The 17,868-nt window shown below is 44.8% G+C and overlaps 1 long non-coding RNA gene across 1 annotated transcript in view; it reads right to left on the reverse strand.

Annotated features, from left to right (window-relative positions):
• Positions 1–608: 608 nt before the first annotated feature.
• LOC146348577 (uncharacterized) overlaps positions 609–17,868 on the reverse strand; it is a 74,457-nt gene continuing 57,197 nt past the window's right edge. The window contains exon 4 of the long non-coding RNA XR_014789931.1: positions 609–957. This is a non-coding gene — a long non-coding RNA (uncharacterized LOC146348577). The remainder of the gene's footprint in view (positions 958–17,868) is intronic.

Below are 17,868 nucleotides of genomic sequence, written 5' to 3' on the forward strand. Positions count from 1 at the left end.
TCCGGCAGGCTTTCCCTTTTTAGAACTTTTGTTGCTTTTGCTGACTTTTGTAAATTATTTTTAAGCAGTGTTATTTTAAGCTGTGTTTATTGTTGGATTTTTTAAACAAATTGTTTTTAGTTCAAAGTTGTTTTTAGTTATATGTTGTTTGTCTGTATATTTTATGTACATGTTTTTTTAAACTTTGTATATTGTATTTTAATGTTTTAACTTTTGTAAACCACCCAGAGAGCTTCAGCTATGGGGTGGTATAGAAATATAATAAATAATAAAAGCAATAATAATGGGCCTAATCCCCACATTTGTGGGAGGTTTTTTTCTGTATTCATTGGGTTTCTGTGCTGAGCTGCATGTGGAAAAGACGGATTCTTGGATCAAACCTTTTATTCATAAAAAGCAGGATCATGGGGTGTATGTGCTTGTGGAAAGCTGTTCAGCTTGCTCACACCACATATAGTAGATCTCTCTGTGTGTGCACATGTGTGTGTAGGCTGTATACTCCAGATGGTTAGCTTTCAATGCCATATTTTATGCTTTCTCTGTAATACTTCCCTTCCACATAACCCCCCCCCCCCAACAATCCCAGAATAAAACACTGAGAGTAGCTAGAATTATATTATATATATATGTTTGATTAACAGGAACCACCTACTTCTGGCCATTGTATGAGAGAGTCTCCCGTGTTTAATATTTCTTTTATGCATGTATTTCCTTCTCTCCTACTTCCACTGCTGCAGAAATGTGACAAAGCCTCTTAAATTCAGAAATGTTATTTGAACAAAGCCAAGTAGTTCTGCTGTCTAAACAGCAAATTCTGATAATGAGCTGGGAAATGAACTGGCTTAAAATGAACAACTCTCAAATTATCCTGTTGCAGAGAAATGAGCCTTTTAGAAGTTTGCTGTTGTAAAGGTCAGCATTGCTTCTGAGAATGTATTTCCCTGAGATGCTGGAGTCCTGCAAAACATAAAAACAGATGTAATTTTTAGGCCTTTGTTTTGATATCAGTAAATGCTCCTCACCCTTTATCCATTGGTTAATACAAAGAGGAGCAACAGCAGTTCATGTTGTACTGCTTATTAGACTGGATGTTTTTAAAGCATTCATTGAGACTTACACTTTACTATGGACCTATAAACTGGTCATGTCTAGAAGAAAATTGTCCAGATTTTTACTGTCACTGAATTCCATGGAAAACACACACAGTGCTATTTTTCGTGCTGAAATAATAATTGTCCTGGTCAGGAATTATCATGAAGTATTGGTGGCGTCATACCATTATAGATCTATCTATCTATCTATCTTTTTTAGTTTCGGTAGTAGTTTTTGGTACTAAATATTTCAGTTGACTCTTCTTTAAAATGCTGTGTGCCCTTGTTTTCAATAAATTCATTCAATCTGTGGTTTTATTTAAATTACTTCAGGCCAAAGGTTGCAATTGTTTCCCTTTTTTGCTATTATTAGGTGCTATTATTTCCAGCATGAGTTTGTTTTTTTATTTTTAAGTGGGATAGTACTTTCTGTTCTCACTCTGAATGGAACAATGATGCAGCCAATCAGATTTGACTATGTGAAAATATCCCAAAACTAATTTAGAGGGAGGGTGCTGCTTCCTGCCCTCACACTGAATGGGCAGACACGTTTGCCCTATTTCTGTCCTTGCGGGGTGAGGGCACTTTTTGCAACTAACAAAGTCTTAGACAAAACATGCCCTCTTTCAAATTGGTACTAGTCCAATATTGAATAGGTAAATCATTCCCAGTGCCACTTTTCATGCTCCTCTATATCTTTGAACCGCCAGTTTCCTTGCCACAACTCCATATATTGATGCTGTGCACCCACTTTTATGCTGTTAGGATATCACATTGCCTCCCCCTCAATTTGTGAGTATTATGAAAACTCTTTTATATAATGTTTTCATGTGAACAAACATCTTGTGGCCCATTTGCAGGTTATTGCCTCCAGCCCCCTGATGTGTGATAGATGATGAGAAAAGTGCTCTCTGTCCAAGAATTTCAATGTGAGCTTCTCCAACCGAGCCTGCTCAGTGTAGCCGCACACCACAGTTTAGTGGGAATAATGAAAAGAGATGCTCAGTTTTATTACTCTAATATGTGAATTCTCTGCAGCCCATTGCAGGCTTATTGCTGTGTCTTTTAAGGACTCTGGAGGCAGCTGACAGTTTATAAAGTGTATAAGCTTAAATTTTGCCAATGTAGTTGCATTCTGTATGTACTCAATCACATAGGGCAGCATTTCCCAACCTGGTAACCCCCAGACATTTTGGATCACAACCCCTAGCATTCCTGATCATTGGCGAAGTTGGCTGTGGCTGATGGGAGTTGAAGTTCAAAACACCAGGAGAGCACCAGGTTGGGAAAAGCTATCATTTGTTGTTGTTCAGTTGTTCAGTTGTGTCTGACTCTTCGTGACCCCATGGACCATAGCACGCCAGGCCTTCCTCTCCTGCGCTCTTTCCCGGAGTGTGCTCAAGTCCATATTCATTGCATCGGTGATGCTATCTAGCCATCTCATCCTCTGCCGTCCCCTTCTCCTTTTGCCTTCAATCTTTCCCAGCATCAGGGTCTTTTCCAGGGAGTTTTCTCTTCGCATTAGGTGGCCAAAATTTTTGAGCTTCAGCTTCAGTATCTGTCCTTCCAATAAGCAGTCAGGGTTGATTTCCTTTAGGATGGACTGATTGGACCTCCTTGCAGTCCAGGGGACTCGTAAGAGTCTTCTCCAGCACCACAGTTTGAAAGCATCGATTCTTCGGTGCTCAGCCTTCCTTATAGTCCAGCTCTCACAGCCATACGTTGCTACTGGGAAAACCATAGCTTTGATTATACGGACCTTGGTCGGCAAGGTGATATCTCTGCTTCTTACTATGCTGTCTAGATTTGCCATAGCTTTCCTCCCAAGGAGCAAGTGTCTTTTAATTTCATGGCTACATTTGCCATCCAGTGCAGACTGGTGGCACCGATTTTGGTTGGACTGTAAATCCATTCTGAGTTTTAGTTAAAACCAGTCAGAATGCTAAAGGAGCTATCTAAGGTGCAGAATCCTATCCCCAAAAATAGGTTCAGCACCTTGGTTAACTGGTTACGAAAGGATCTGGCTGGTTCTGAATGGATGCACAGCCTCACCAAAATTGGTGCCACCAGCCTCCACTGTAGGCACCTATAGTCTCATATCTGGGCCTTTGGTCATGCATGCCTATAATATCTTCTCTGGTTGCTGCTTCCCTCAATTCCCTTAGGTCTCTTCTCCGGGCCAATGTCTTTAAGAATACCTTTTCTGGACTGTCTCTACACTTACTTTACCTTACCTACTGTCCAGCTGCTATTTGATTATCCACCCTAACACAATCCTTTGACCTCTCCTACTATCCCTGTCTTAGCCAACAAACCTGGATTATAAGGTCCTCTGCATAGGGACCACATTACTTCTAATTTTTGCATTGACCGCACAGCCGGTGCAGTGTAACTAAACCAGGGCTTAGTGTACTGCGTAATGAAACCACCAGCCAGAAAAAAATTATTCATAGAATTAACTCAAATTGTGCACCAAACAGTGAATTCTATGTCTCTATATACTACCAAATGTTTGCTTATTTGTCGTTATTTATTCTGCTACTCTAGGTGAGGCAAAGAGCTATGTAGGACACTGAAATACTACCCTCTGCCACTGCAAATCCTCCTCAGCCCTCAGCCCATCTCAGAGGTTTGAGTCTCAAAGATTTCCCTACTTTGAAGGGAAAAGATCTAGAAATGTGTATGTGTGTGTGTTTTAAATAAAAACACAGCTTCTTCAGCTGCTCAGTTTTGCACCCAATATCAAATTCTGTGCTTCCATGGCTTGCAGAATTCACAAATCCCGTGTTTAATGGATAATGAGGTACGTTAGCCGTTGCAGTAGCTGCAACAGGTAATGTGAGATGGTGGTGAGGGAAATGCCCTCTTGTTTATTATTTTGCCTGTGTGCAGTTGCCTGGTCTCACCACACTTTATTGCTGTCCACCTCCCTAACAGCAGACTCCCAAGGAGCTAGCCATCTTATTTATTTATTTGCCAGTCACTCATGAATGCAGGAAATGCCTTTGAAGCTCTCTTATTTATCAGTGTGGCTGATGAAGGAATATTGCACGTCTTTGTACTTTATTCTGTTTGATCTTACTACAGTGACGCCGACTCTCCCTGCCAAGCTACTTGCTTAGGTCTCCATCTTTGATGTGCGTTAACAATACTTTCCTAGGATCCCTTTTGATGCTTCCTGTAAGATTTCTCTTACATTTTTCGTCATGGCAGAGCAAATGCTTTCTGATGCAGAAGCTAGGCTGGCTGATCTGCCACTAACAATATCTGTGCTGGCGACTTCACACAAAGCTCACCGTCTCCTCTTTTATTGATGTTCAATTACTGACCCCAGTTAGAGATTCCATTAGTGCAAACTGAAGCGGTTAATGTTATCATCGAATTACTTATTTTTACACACATCAGAATGACACTGATAAAGGGAGAGAGCATGGAATGAATCGCATTATGACTGGGAGGTTACAAATTTGGTAGGAAAACCAGAATTGAATCCAGTGCATCTGACCAAGGCTGATTACACTAGAAGTGGCTTGTAGGAAGCACTCATCTCCAAAATGTTGGCTTGAGCAAACATCTCTCATTTTACAAACACAAGGCTGACAGCCCTCTCCTCCCGCACTTGAAGATTGACAGTTATTCATGTTCTTACTCTAGCAGAATGCGGTAGAGTTTCTACCCCTCTAGAACAGCCCAGGGAATGCTCAGGAATTAAAAATTAGTCTTTAGGATATTACTGTGGCAACCAACTTGGAAAACACATCATCAAAAATTCTCTTAATGAATATTAACAGTGGTGACTCAGAGGAATCTACATATCTGTTTCTGGTTAGCTCCCATAAGACCTGTTATAGCAGTTCTTGTACAGCATAATCTGGTACTCATGTCTGCATTTCCTTACTATCTACTAAAGCTAAACTTTCTAACCTAGGAATTTTAGGGCTCATAACGATGACATTATGCATTATATTCCACTCAGTGACAGCTGGTGGAGTGAAGGGCAGTAGGCAGAGGCAGAGGTAGGTGGAGTCAGGGATAATGAGCAAAGCCCAGGGTAATTACAGGCAGAGCTAATGGTAGGAGGAGCCAACTGATTCTCCTTTTGTCCTCCTTGCAGGACAGTTAGCCAATGCAGTAAAATTACCTGGTATCTAACTGAATTGAAGAATAGTATCCTACTTTAGTTCAGAGAAGTTACATACTGTCAAACATGGCTCTGTGCTGGGGGAAAAGATGTGTGTCCAGCAATCAAAATCCTTTAGTTAGGGCACCCTTGGACAAGAAGTTTGGCTCCAGCCCTTTGAAACATAGCTTGTCGGCAAAACTCAGCTTTGAAAAATTTGGTATCTGGTAGGGCTATGCACCGCTTTGGCCTGAGCCCTGAGTCTAAGCGGGTTGCTTTGGGTCACTTTGAGCCCCTTCTGAGGCGAAGTGGAGGGGCATGAAGTGACCCGGAGTGGGTCAACGGCTCCCCAAAGCAATTGGTGTGCTTTGGAGCTTCGGCATCCCTGGTCCAGCTGCTCCAGGTCCTTACCTTACCTGATCCTCCGCCACCGCCTCCGTCGCCGCCATTGCCATCCTCACCACCATTGCCATCCTTGCTGTCACCCTCGCTGCCGTCCTCGGCCGCCGTCCTCACCGTCTTCTCTGCCGCCGTCCTCGCCGCCGCCAACTCCTGAGGCCTGAATGCGCGCGCCAACTCTTATTGCAGGGACTCGGTGAAGACAGCAGCGATGATGGTGGCGACAATGGCGACAGCAGTGATGGCGATGACGGCAGCAGCAGCAATGGTGATGACTGCAGCAGAGAAGGTGGTGGCGGCGGCAAGGTAAGGGGTTTTGCATAGGGATGTATGAAACACTTACCTGGCTCTGTGCTGGGGCATCTGTGGTCGGGGGGAGGTGCTCCGTACCTTTCCCCGGAATCCTCCCTGGCCAGCTCTGCTCCGCAGTGGCTCTGCAGAGCTGCTGGCCAGGGCCAGTTACAGCCAGAGTTCCGGCCGCAGCTGGACTGCTGTGGCCACAAATGACAGCCGTCGTAGCGGCCGCCATTTGCGTCCTTGCAGGCCATTGTGATAGTCTATGTAAGTATTTACATAGCCTATCACGGCAAAGAGCAGGGACGCAAATGGCGGCCGCTATGCCATTTGCGTGGCTGCTTTTACCGTTTGCGTCCCTGCTGTTTGCCGTGATAGGCTACGTAAATACTTACATAGCCTATCACAGCGGCCTGCAAGGATGCAAATGGCGGCTGCTACGACGGCCACCATTTGCGGCCACAGCAGCCCAGCAGCGGCCAGCTAGGAGACCAGCCGGAGCCACTGCTGCTGCCGGAGCCACCACCGGAGCCACCACCGCCGCATCTACCCCAGGTAAGCTCCGTCCCGGGGGGATTCCGCAGGGTGGCGGGGGGCAGGAAGCCATTCTGCCACGGATTCCGGGGAGCCGGATTCTTTAGAATCCGGCCTCACTGGAGTCTGTGGCAGAATTCTCTGCCATCCCTAGTTTTGCATGGGGGGTGGTGGTCAGGAGGGACCCAAAGCAGAGTTCGACATCTGAAGACTGCTTTGGGTTCAGGGCCGAGTCGGGTTGCCCCCCCCCCGAATCAGCCTGAGCCAAATTGGGCCCACCTCCGAAGCCATGAAGTGGCTTCCGAATCGGATCGGGGGGTCTCTGCAGTCTGCACAGCCCTAGTACTTGGAGCAGTTCCTCCTCTTTTCATGTTCTGAATAGAAAGCTAGTCTGATGCTTTTTCTGTCTTTCAAAGAGTTCAGTTGTCCTGTTATTGAAATTTCCTTAATCATCTCTTTCTCCATGGGCAGCATTTCCAAGATTCTGAGCCTGTTTTCTGAGATGGTGTTCTGCAAGGAAGTATTTATCCTCTTCAGAGCTGAGAAGGTCCACTCTGCTTCTGCTATTATCATTGAAGTGATGATCAGGATTCCTAGCAATGTCACTGTTTGCTCCAAAGTTGCCTCCAGATTGTTCTTCAAAAAGATGTGCAGGAGTGCTGAAATATCCCACAAGTAGAATGATTCCCTCTTGTACAAGATGGAAAGCTCGGTCTTCAGTCTATCCTTCTGCAGTATTGGATAGGTCTCTATAGCTTATCAAGTACTTGGTGTAGGAATCTTCGATGATGTGCTGGAACCAAACTCCCCTGTAGCACTGTTTCACTTGCTAGATGATGTGTAAATGCAAAACTTTATTTTGCATATGCAATGATGATGTTGCAGACTTCTGTTGCAATGCGATCCAGGGTCTCCTTCATTTTGCACTGGCCAGCTAAGATTGCTAAGGTAACTCAGAAAACAAGCTTCCAGTGGAATCTTTTATTGAATAGATGGTGTTCATAACGTCTGTGGTAGCTTTCCAGACTGCTACAGAATCAGTGGCTGTTCTCTGAATTTGATGCTAGTGCTGTGCCGAAAATTTCTCCCACATTTTTTTTTACCATGCTCATTCCATTTGATAAAAAAGAAATTGCTTTCAAAAAGAAATTGAGTGGTGAAGAAATTTCAGAGAAATTCTCATGGGTTAGGTTTGAGGTTCTGGTGCCTACCTTACTTAGGAGGTAGCCAAGGAATTTGTGTGAATGCCCTCATCTCCCTGGTAGCATGTAGTCTCCTCAGCTTCCTACACTTCAATTAAAGCCCAGGGGAAGAGATCCTGAAGAAATTCTTCCCATAGAATCTTTTTAGCTCTGGAAGTGCAGGCAGCCTGAGAGGTTAGCAATGATTAGGTAAGCTCAAAAATGAATTATAAATCACCCTGAGAATGAGGTAGAACAATGGAAGCCTCTTTCATGGGGGAAGAAAACTTTAAGGAGCTAGACACAACACTGCCCCCGTCACACCTGTATTGTGGAGGATGCAAAATGGGAGCCAGCGTACCAACACAATTGATGTTGTTTCACCAACAAACAAACAAACAAACAAACAACCCTGTTACAGAAAAAGAAAGAAACTGTGCAACAACCCCTGTCAATTGTGAGCCCTGCCTGTGAGGAACTGTGGAGAATTTCTTCTCCCCCGGAGAAACTTCATGAATTTGTTTCCTCAGTTTCTCTAACCACAAATAGGGTGGAGAATTTTGACAGGCCACTTCTGCACAGCTCTAATATATACATGGGGGGAATCAGATACAGGAACCTACCATCTTTGTCCAGCATTTGAGGGAATGCCCTGGCCTCATGGACTGTGCTGTTATGAAATATCTGATATTATTTGAGGAGCCTTTTTCTCACAACTGCTTCCTTCAGCGTTCATCTAGAACTTTCATCTAGAGACCATTTTTTAAAGTTGTTTTATTCTTTCTCAAGGTTATGTGCATGGGGGTGGGGGTGAGCTATAGAACCATGGTAAGCAAGTGAGTATGAGGAGAGACTACTTAAGTTGTGTACTGGTTCAGGGAATGGGAGAGAGACAGTTACAGATGCTGGGGATACTGGATTGGGCGGGGGGGGGCTCTGGTTGGTGGGAGTGTGCTTTCTTCCCACCCTTGCTAACAATCCTCCCCTGATTCAACTTAAGAACTATAACAATATTATCCACACAGGATAAACAGGTTCTGAAGCTGAGCCCTGACTAAAATTAAGGATTGGAAAATCTGTTCACCCATTTTGTGAGAAAAGATTTTGAATCCCTTTTCATAGTGACTGAAGGTGTTGTGATGATCTGCAACTTTTCACATTGTAGTATTTTATTATGGAAACTAAATCCACCAACAATATTGTGCATCCCTTTGAGAACTGTGACATCTTCCATTGATTAGGCTGACACCATTCCCTGCCTTTTATGCCATAGCGGCCAGCCCATTCCAATAATCTGCTTCTTCCACTGCCCTTTCATTTGTTTTGCAGGTCCCATGGAAGAACAATTCTTTACTGCTGTTTCCTTCCAGCAGGCCTGCCAAATGGCAATTCCTGCTAGCTGGAGACCAATAAATGAGCTTGCCCTAAAAGTATATAATAGGCTTCAGAATTTTGAACCCTGCCCCCTGTTGTTGATTAAAAACTTGTAGGCTGTAGGCATCAGGTTTTTCAGAGTCCTACTTTCTCTCAGGAATTCAGATGCAGCCAGCTTCCTTCATCTGAGCACTTCCTATAGGCCTGTGTCCTATTCGCAATGGCCAAGGCTGGCTCGACACTGCTGTGCTTTTCATATGTAGATGGCAATTTATCACTTGAATATCACATTTCATGTTGGCTATCACTGGTCATGCCTTGTAACCATGTCCAAGTAATGCCCAATGGTTTGGAGAGGCACTTTACACATGGGCTGATGAACTTTGTATAAATCCTTCCTTAGACAGGGGCCCCATCTACATGAGCCTTTTACTCCAGGGTGGCTGTGAGTCAAGGTCCCTGCGAGACTGTGAGACAATGTAGTCACCACTTTGCAGCCATCTGTGGTTTTCTCCAGGAAAATGCAGATTTGCAAGAAGGTGTTTTGCTGCGATGTTTTTCGTTTGCTATGGGTTTCCCTGTACTTGTGAGCCATCTGTCCCTTCCCCAAACTGACTTTGCATTTTGCAGTGGGCATATTATAAGTGTTCATAGTGCTTGCGTCAGTCTGTGATACCCCTTCCACCGTCCCTTCGCAGCTGTGCAGTTACAGAGGCACAGAGAGGCATTTTCATTTATTTAATCACCCTTAAGCACATTTTTGCAGCTTCATATTTTCGCAATGGTTGCCTTTGGACTCAGTGCCGAAGGGCTGGGGGGAGGTGTCTTGGGGGAGGACCAACTTTGCTCCAGCCATCATTTGGGAGTGATGGCTAGGCATGTACCACTCACACTTGTGAGTGTGAACCATCGCGAGAGTCTCAGGCTGGGGAACTGACAAATAAATGGCATGGAAATGACAAGCACACCCACTTTTTACCTAAGAAGGGACAGAAAGACACAACAGAACCCCTAAAATACAAAACAGCCACTGAAATGTTGCACCCCCACACTCGCGGGACTGCACAGCTGCGCATTAAAGTATAATGGCAAAAAAAGAGGGCATGGCAGAGTCTGTTAAGGAAGCCCGCAGTAAATTGCGAGTGTATCCCAGCAGAAGCTAATTCTAAGCTGAAATGCTGTGCAGTTGTGACAGAGTGAAGGGTGAAAGCAGTGCAATGTAGATGGGGCCAGGGCTATCTTCAGGATAGGAATAGTATATTCATACATTGAATTGTGAGATGTTGATCTGTCAAACTCCTGGATAGTTCGTGTGCCTTCTCACCTCCCTCAAGTGTCTTAAGGCTGGACTATAGCTAATAACAATAACAGCAGCAGCAGCAGCAACAGCAATCCTAAAATTTATGGAGAAAGAGGAGATTTAACCACAGTTCAGCTGAATGCAAGATGTGGGGAAGTCTGGCAGGCCTCCCTGGAAACTCTGTTCCAAAGGGTGAGTACCACAGCAGAAAATGCTCTTCTGCATGAACTAGCAGATTTTACTTTACTTAAACAGAGCTCATCAAGAACGACTTCAATTCATCTCAAAGAACAGGGATGCACATAGAAGAGGAGACGTTCATTAAAGTGTTTGAACTCAGGCTATTTAGGCTTTATAAGTAATAACCAGCACTTTGATCTGAACCTAGAAATGAATTGGCAGCCAGTGCAGTGGGGCTGTGTCAGAAGAGGAGAAAGGTGCTTTCTCTGAGATCCATCCAAATTAACTGAAGGGCAGCAGTGTTCTGCACTAGCTGAAGCTTCCAAGGCAGCCCCGAGTAATCCAACTAGTAGTTATCAAAGCCCCCTTCATGGATCACTGCCTTGTTGTGGCGAAGGGGCTTGCGTAACTCAGTGAAGCCATAAGCTATGCCGTGCAGGGCCACCCAAGACAGACAGGTCATGGCAGAGAGTTCTGACAAAATGTGGTCCACTGGAGAAGGAAATGGCAACCCACTCCAGTATTCTTGCCAAGAAAACACCATGGAACGTATCACAAGGCTAAAAGAGATGACACCGGAAGATGAGCCCCTCAGGTCGGAAGGTGTCCAATATGCTACTGGGGAAGAGCAGAGGGAATTTCCAAGTAGCGCCAGAAAGAGTGAAGCGGCTAGGCCAAACCCGAAAGGACACTCAGCTGTGGATGTGTCTGGCGGTGAAAAGAAAATCCGATGCTGTAAAGAACAATATTGTTTAGGAACCTGGAATGTCAGATCAATGAATCAAGGTAAGCTGGAGGTGGTCAAACATAAGATGGCAAGATTGAACATCGACATCTTGGGAATCAGCGAACTAAAATGGACAGGCATGGGCGAATTTAATTCAGGTGACCATCATATCTACTATTGTGGGCAAGAATCCCTTAGAAGAAATGGAGTAGCACTCATAGTCAACAAAAGGGTGGGAAAAGCAGTACTGGGGTACAATCTTAAAAATGATAGAATGATCTCAGTACGAATCCAAGGCAAACCATTCAACATCACAGTAATTCAAGTCTATGCCCCAACCACTGAGGCCGAAGAAGCTGAGGTGGATCGGTTCTATGAAGACCTACAACACCTTCTAGAACTAACACCAAAAAAAGATGTCCTCTTCATCATAGGGGATTGGAATGCTAAAGTAGGAAGTCAAGAAATCACCGGGATAACAGGCAGGCATGGCCTTGGTGTACAAAATGAAGCAGGACAAAAGCTAATAGAGTTTTGCCAAGAGAACATGCTGATCATAGCAAACACTCTTTTCCAACAGCACAAGAGGCGACTCTACACATGGACGTCACCAGATGGTCAATATCGAAATCAGATTGATTATGTCCTTTGCAGCCAAAGATGGAGAAGCTCCATACAGTCAGTAAAAACAAGACCTGGAGCTGACTGTGGCTCAGATCATGAGCTGCTTCTTGCAAAATTTCGGCTTAAATTGAAGAACGTTCAGTCGTTAAGTCGTGTCCGACTCTTCGTGACCCCATGGACCATAGCACGCCAGGCCTTCCTGTCCTCCGCTGTCTCCCGGGGTGTGCTCAAGTTCATATTCATTGCATCTGTGATGCTATCTAGCCATCTCATCCTCTGCCGTCCCCTTCTCCTTTTGCCTTCAATCTTTCCCAGCATCAGGGTCTTTTCCAGGGAGTTTTCTCTTCGCATTAGGTGGCCAAAATATCTGAGCTTCAGCTTCAGTATCTGTCCTTCCAATGAGCACTCAGGGTTGATTTCCTTTAGGATGGACTGATTTGACCTCCTTGCAGTCCAGGGGACTCGTAAGAGTCTTCTCCAGCACCACAGTTCGAAAGCATCAATTCTTCGGCGCTCAGCCTTCCTTATAGTCCAGCTCTCACAGCCACATGTTACTAGAATCCCACCTGGGACGAAGCTTACCTGGGGCATATGTTCCGGCAGCGGTGGCTCCGGTGGTGGCTGGTCTTTTGACTGGCTGCCGCGGCCGCCATTGTCATCCTGCTCTTTGCCGTGATAGGCTACGTAAGTATTTACGTAGCCTATCACAGCAAGCAAGCAAGCAACAACAAAAAAACTGTACGCAAATGGTGGCGGCTATAGTGGCCGCCATTTGCATTCCCTATTTTTCGCCGTTTAATCCTACGTAAATATTTACATAGACTATTACGGCAAAAAAAAAGGGGAACACAAAGAGCGTTGTGGGCGCTATTTGCGTTCCCCTTTTTTTCCCACCATAATAGCCTACGTAAATGTTTACGTAAGATAAAACGGTGAAAAATAGGGAATGCAAAAGGTGGCCCCTGTAGCCGCCGCCATTTGCGTATGCTGGTTTTTTTGTTTTTTTTTTGCTTGCTGTGATAGGCTACGTAAATACTTACGTAGCCTATCACGGCAGCCTGGCTGGATGCAAATGGCGGCCGCTATGGCGGCCGCCATTTGTGTCCACAGCAGCCCGTCTGCGGCTGGAACTCCGGCTGAGGACGGCCCTGGCCAGCTGCTCCGTGGAGCTGGCTGGGCAGGATTCCGGGGGGGAGGACCAGATCGCCTCCCCCCATCGAGGATTCCAGGGGGAGGGACGGCGCGCCTCCCCCCCACATGAATCACATCCACAAAGAGTTAAGTGACTTTCATACATCCCTAATCAAAACTACTTCAAAGCAATGTCACCAATGTCCTCCAGAAAGGATTTGGTGATCCATCATATCAAATGCTGCTGGTATGTCAAAATGTACCAGCAGGTTCACACTCTCCTGTCTGGTCTTTACGTGGGCTCTAGACTGTCTACTAGGACCACATTCCAAACCCTGATCTAAACCTTGATTGGTATTGATGTAAACTGGTGCCATCCAATAATGCTTGGAACTGCCTAAGCACCACACACTCAATTACCTTGCCCAAGAATGATATATGGGAGATGGGCCTATAATTCTCCAAATCCATAAGAGCCAGGAATGTCTTTGTCAGAATAGGATGAATGATAGTCTTCATCAATATGGGAGGCATAAGAGTCTTTGCTGCATGCATTAACTAGCTCTTTTCAATAACACATGCAAAACTAGATCTTATGCAAATGTCAGTGCAAATATGTGACTACCAATGTTCATGGTACATACTGTTCAACATGTCTTGAAGAGGTTCATGAAACCTATAAACACGTTAAGAAAATAGGTGCAGTCAAGGTATGAAATTCACTGGACCAGAATGGCCAGTCAGCCATTTTTGCATAAATATGTGGATCTTTGATTACAAAGTAATTCGACTTTTTCTTTGGAGGAACTTGCTTCCTAAATACAAATGGCTGCTCATAAAACAGATGCATTTTGGGGAGTTGTGGCCACTTACTCCATGGGAAAATTTGGCCCAGGACAATTTCTCCTGGTTTACCTGAGACTAGAAATACAGCTCTCTTCCCTTCCACATCCATGAATCAGGTTGACATCAGCTGGTTCTACTCTCAGTCTCAGTAATTATTAGTGCCCTGTCCTTGATAACTCATGGGCCATGAGATGAATAACAAAACTGTGGCAGTGTTTCAGGGGCCTGCAAAAGAGCAAGTCAGCAAACACTAATCCTGCCTTGTGAAACACTTTCTTATCCTTCCATGTGTCCCATGACTCTTGCAGTTCTGAGACAAAGTGTGTGTGTGTGTAATGTGCCCTCCTGAAAACAAGGAGCCTACAATCATATTATCTTTGACCTCAGCTGTGTTTGAACGTCATCGTCTTGAGAGCATAAGCTAGAAGTATGTATTATTAACTATATGATAGTTAATGGCAAGCTAATTTTCTCACCCTTTCTGTGCAATACAATGCAGTCCCAAACATGTCTGTGCAGAAGTAAGCTCCAGTGAACTAAACTAAATGGGGTTACTCCTCAGATAGCAACTTTAGGATTTCAGCTGTAAATACCTATGGTAGCTGTGAATGACTGCCCCCCCGCCCCAGGTGTGCATCCTCATGAGCATCTACTTGTCTGAATTTTTCACCTGCCTATGCAAATTATTTATTTGTATATTTTAAAACATTTCTATCCTGCCTTACCTCCCAGAGTTCTAGGCAGTTCACAACAAGTAAATAATTTAACAATTAAAATTAAATTAAAAGCTTGCCTTGCTTAATTCATTTCCCACAATTCCTTAAAGACAAAAATCTAGGTTCCACTTCTCTTGTGAGAAGAATTCTCATTTTGGTTCAATTTTTGTTACCGTTCAGATTTTGCACCCAAAACTTAGTATTTTTAGCACAATATAAGGGTGCCATATCAGGTTTTAGGGGCAAGTGGCAGGTGAGGAAAGGTATTTAACCTTTTCTCACTAGGCCATTCTTGTGATCAACCTTTTCCCTTCTTGCTACTTTCTCACAACAGAAAAGATGCACATATTACTCCCCTGTGGATGGGAAAGCAGCTGGAGGAGTTGATTGATTTGGGAAGGGGCCATAGCTCAGTGTTAGATCACATGTTTTGCATGCAGAAGGTCTCAGGTTAAATTCCCAGCATCTACAGATATAGTGGGAAAGATTCCTGTCTGAAACCCTGGAGAGCTGCCACCAGTCAGTGTAGACAATGCCAAGCTAGATGGACCAATGCTCTGATGTCTGAACATCGGAAGATGTATGATAAGACATCTTCCTATGTCCCTATCACAAGCATTGTCCATTATGAAATAGCTAAGCACCCCTCTCCCCATGCTACTCCTCCAATCAAATTCACAGCTCCCCACAGCTCCATTTTAGTAATATACAGAGGGACTAATCCCTGGTCTCTGATATCATGTGTAAAGTTTGGCAGATTAGATTCCTCTTCATATAATGTCTTGCATTTTTGATTTTGCGTTACGGTATAATATGTTTTGAGCACGCTCCGGGAGAGGGTGCGGGACAGGAAGGCCTGGCGTGCTATGGTCCATGGGGTCACAAAGAGTCGGACACGACTGAATGACTGAAAAACAACAAATAATATGTTTCACATGTATTCTTCCATAATGGAAAAAACATTATGCGGGAAGGAATCAGCCCATTGTGAGACCAACATTTTGCCTATTCATATCCTGTCAAGTGCTTTAAGTGATAGCAGACAGGACTCTATTAAAGGTAGGGTAGTACTTAAAATCTCCTTCATGGATCACTGCCTTGTTGTGGCGAAGGGGCTTGCGTAACTCAGTGAAGCCATAAGCTATGCCGTGAAGGGCCACCCAAGATGGACAGGTCATGGCAGAGAGTTCTGACAAAATGTGGTCCACTGGAGAAGGAAATGGCAACCCACTCCAGTATTCTTGCCAAGAAAACCCCATGGAACATATCACAAGGCTAAACGATATGACGCCGGAAGATGAGCCCCTCAGGTTGGAAGGTGTCCAATATACTACTGGGGAAGAGCAGAGGGAATTTCCAAGTAGCACCAGAAAGAGTGAAGCAGCTGGGCCAAAGCCGAAAGGACATTCAGCTGTGGATGTGTCTGGTGGTGAAAAGAAAGTCCGATGCTGTAAAGAACAATATTGTTTAGGAACCTGGAATGTAAGATCAATGAATCAAGGTAAGCTGGAGGTGGTCAAACATGAGATGGCAAGATTGAACACCGACATCTTCGGAATCAGTGAACTAAAATGGACAGGCATGGGTGAATTTAATTCAGGTGCCCATTATATCTACTACTGTGGGCAAGAATCCCTTAGAAGAAATGGAATAGCACTCATAGTCAACGGAAGGGTGGGAAAAGCAGTACTGGGGTACAATCTCAAAAACGATAGAATGATCTCAGTATGAATCCAAGGCAAACCATTCAACATCACAGTAATTCAAGTCTATGCCCCAACCACTAAGGCTGAAGAAGCTGAGGTTGATCAGTTCTATGAAGACTTACAACACCTTCTAGAACTAACACCAAAAAAAGATGTCCTTTTCATCATAGGGGATTGGAATGCTAAAATAGGAAGTCAAGAAATCACTGGGATAACAGGCAAGCATGGCCTTGGTGTGCAAAATGAAGCAGGACAAAGGCTAATAGAGTTTTGCGAAGAAAACACGCTGATCATAGCAAACACTCTTTTCCAACAGCACAAGAGGCGACTCTACACATGGCCATCACCAGATGGTCAATATCGAAATCAGATTGATTATGTCCTTTGCAGCCAAAGATGGAGAAGCTCTATACAGTCAGTCAAAACAAGACCTGGAGCTGACTGTGGCTCAGATCATGAGCTTCTTGTTGCAAAATTTCGGCTTACATTGAAGAACGTAGGGAAAACTGCTAAACCATTCAGGTATGACCTAAATCATATCCCTTATGAATATACAGTAGAGGTGACAAATAGATTTAAGGGATTAAACCTGATAGACAGAGTGCCTGAGGAACTATGGATGGAGGTCCGTAACATTGTTCAGGAGGCAGCAACTCAATCCATCCCAAAGAAAAAGAAATGCAAGTAAGCCAAGTGGCTGTCTGATGAGGCTTTACAAGTAGCTGAGGAAAGAAGGGAAGCGAAAAGCAAGGGAGAAAGGGGAAGATATATGCAACTGAATGCAGAGTTCCAGAGAATAGCAAGGAGAGATAAGAAGGCCTTCTTAAATGAACAATACAAAGAAATTGAGGAAAACAATAGAATGGGAAAGATTAGAGATCTTTTCAAGAAAATTGGAGATCTCAAGGGAACGTTTTGTGCAAAGATGGGCATGATAAAGGACAAAGAATTAGGAATGGCGGAGAATTCCGCCATGGATTCCAGTGAGGCCGGATTCTAAAGATACTTTAGAATCCAGCCCGCCGGAATCCATGGCAGAACAGCCTCCTGCCCCTCCCCACGGAATCCCCCCGGGACAGCACTTACCTGGGGTGGATTCGGTGGCGGCGGGTTTGGCGGCGGCGGCTGCTCCGGCAGTAGGGATGTACAAAAGTCACTTACCTGTTCGCAGATTATGTTGATGGTGGAGGGGAGGCGTTCTGTCCCCCCCTGGAATCCTGGCCGGCCGGCTCCGCTCCGCAGGGATTCTGCGGAGCCGCCGGCCAACTCCGCCAGCAGCCGGACATCTGGCCGCTGGCTAGCAGGGACGCAAATGGTGACGGCCGTAGCCGCCGCCGTTTGCATCCCTGCAGTCAGCCATGATAGGCTACGTAAATGTTTACATAGCCTATCACGTCTGACTTAAAAAAAACAACAACGTGCATACGCAAATGGCGGCGGCTATGGCCGCCGCCATTTGCATTCCTTATTTTGACATGTCTTAGTCTACATGAAGATTTACGTAGACTAAGACGGCGAAAATAAGGGGAACGCAAATAGCGTAGCTATTTGCGTTCCCCTTATTTTCGCCGTCTTAGTCTACGTAAATCTTGATGTAGACTAAGACGTGCCAAAATAAGGAATGCAAATGGCGGCGGCCATGGCC

Source organism: Heloderma suspectum, chromosome 4 (genome assembly GCF_057233095.1).
Source record: "Heloderma suspectum isolate Gila_16-S chromosome 4, 16-S_ref, whole genome shotgun sequence".
In the NCBI taxonomy this organism is placed as follows: domain Eukaryota; kingdom Metazoa; phylum Chordata; class Lepidosauria; order Squamata; family Helodermatidae; genus Heloderma; species Heloderma suspectum.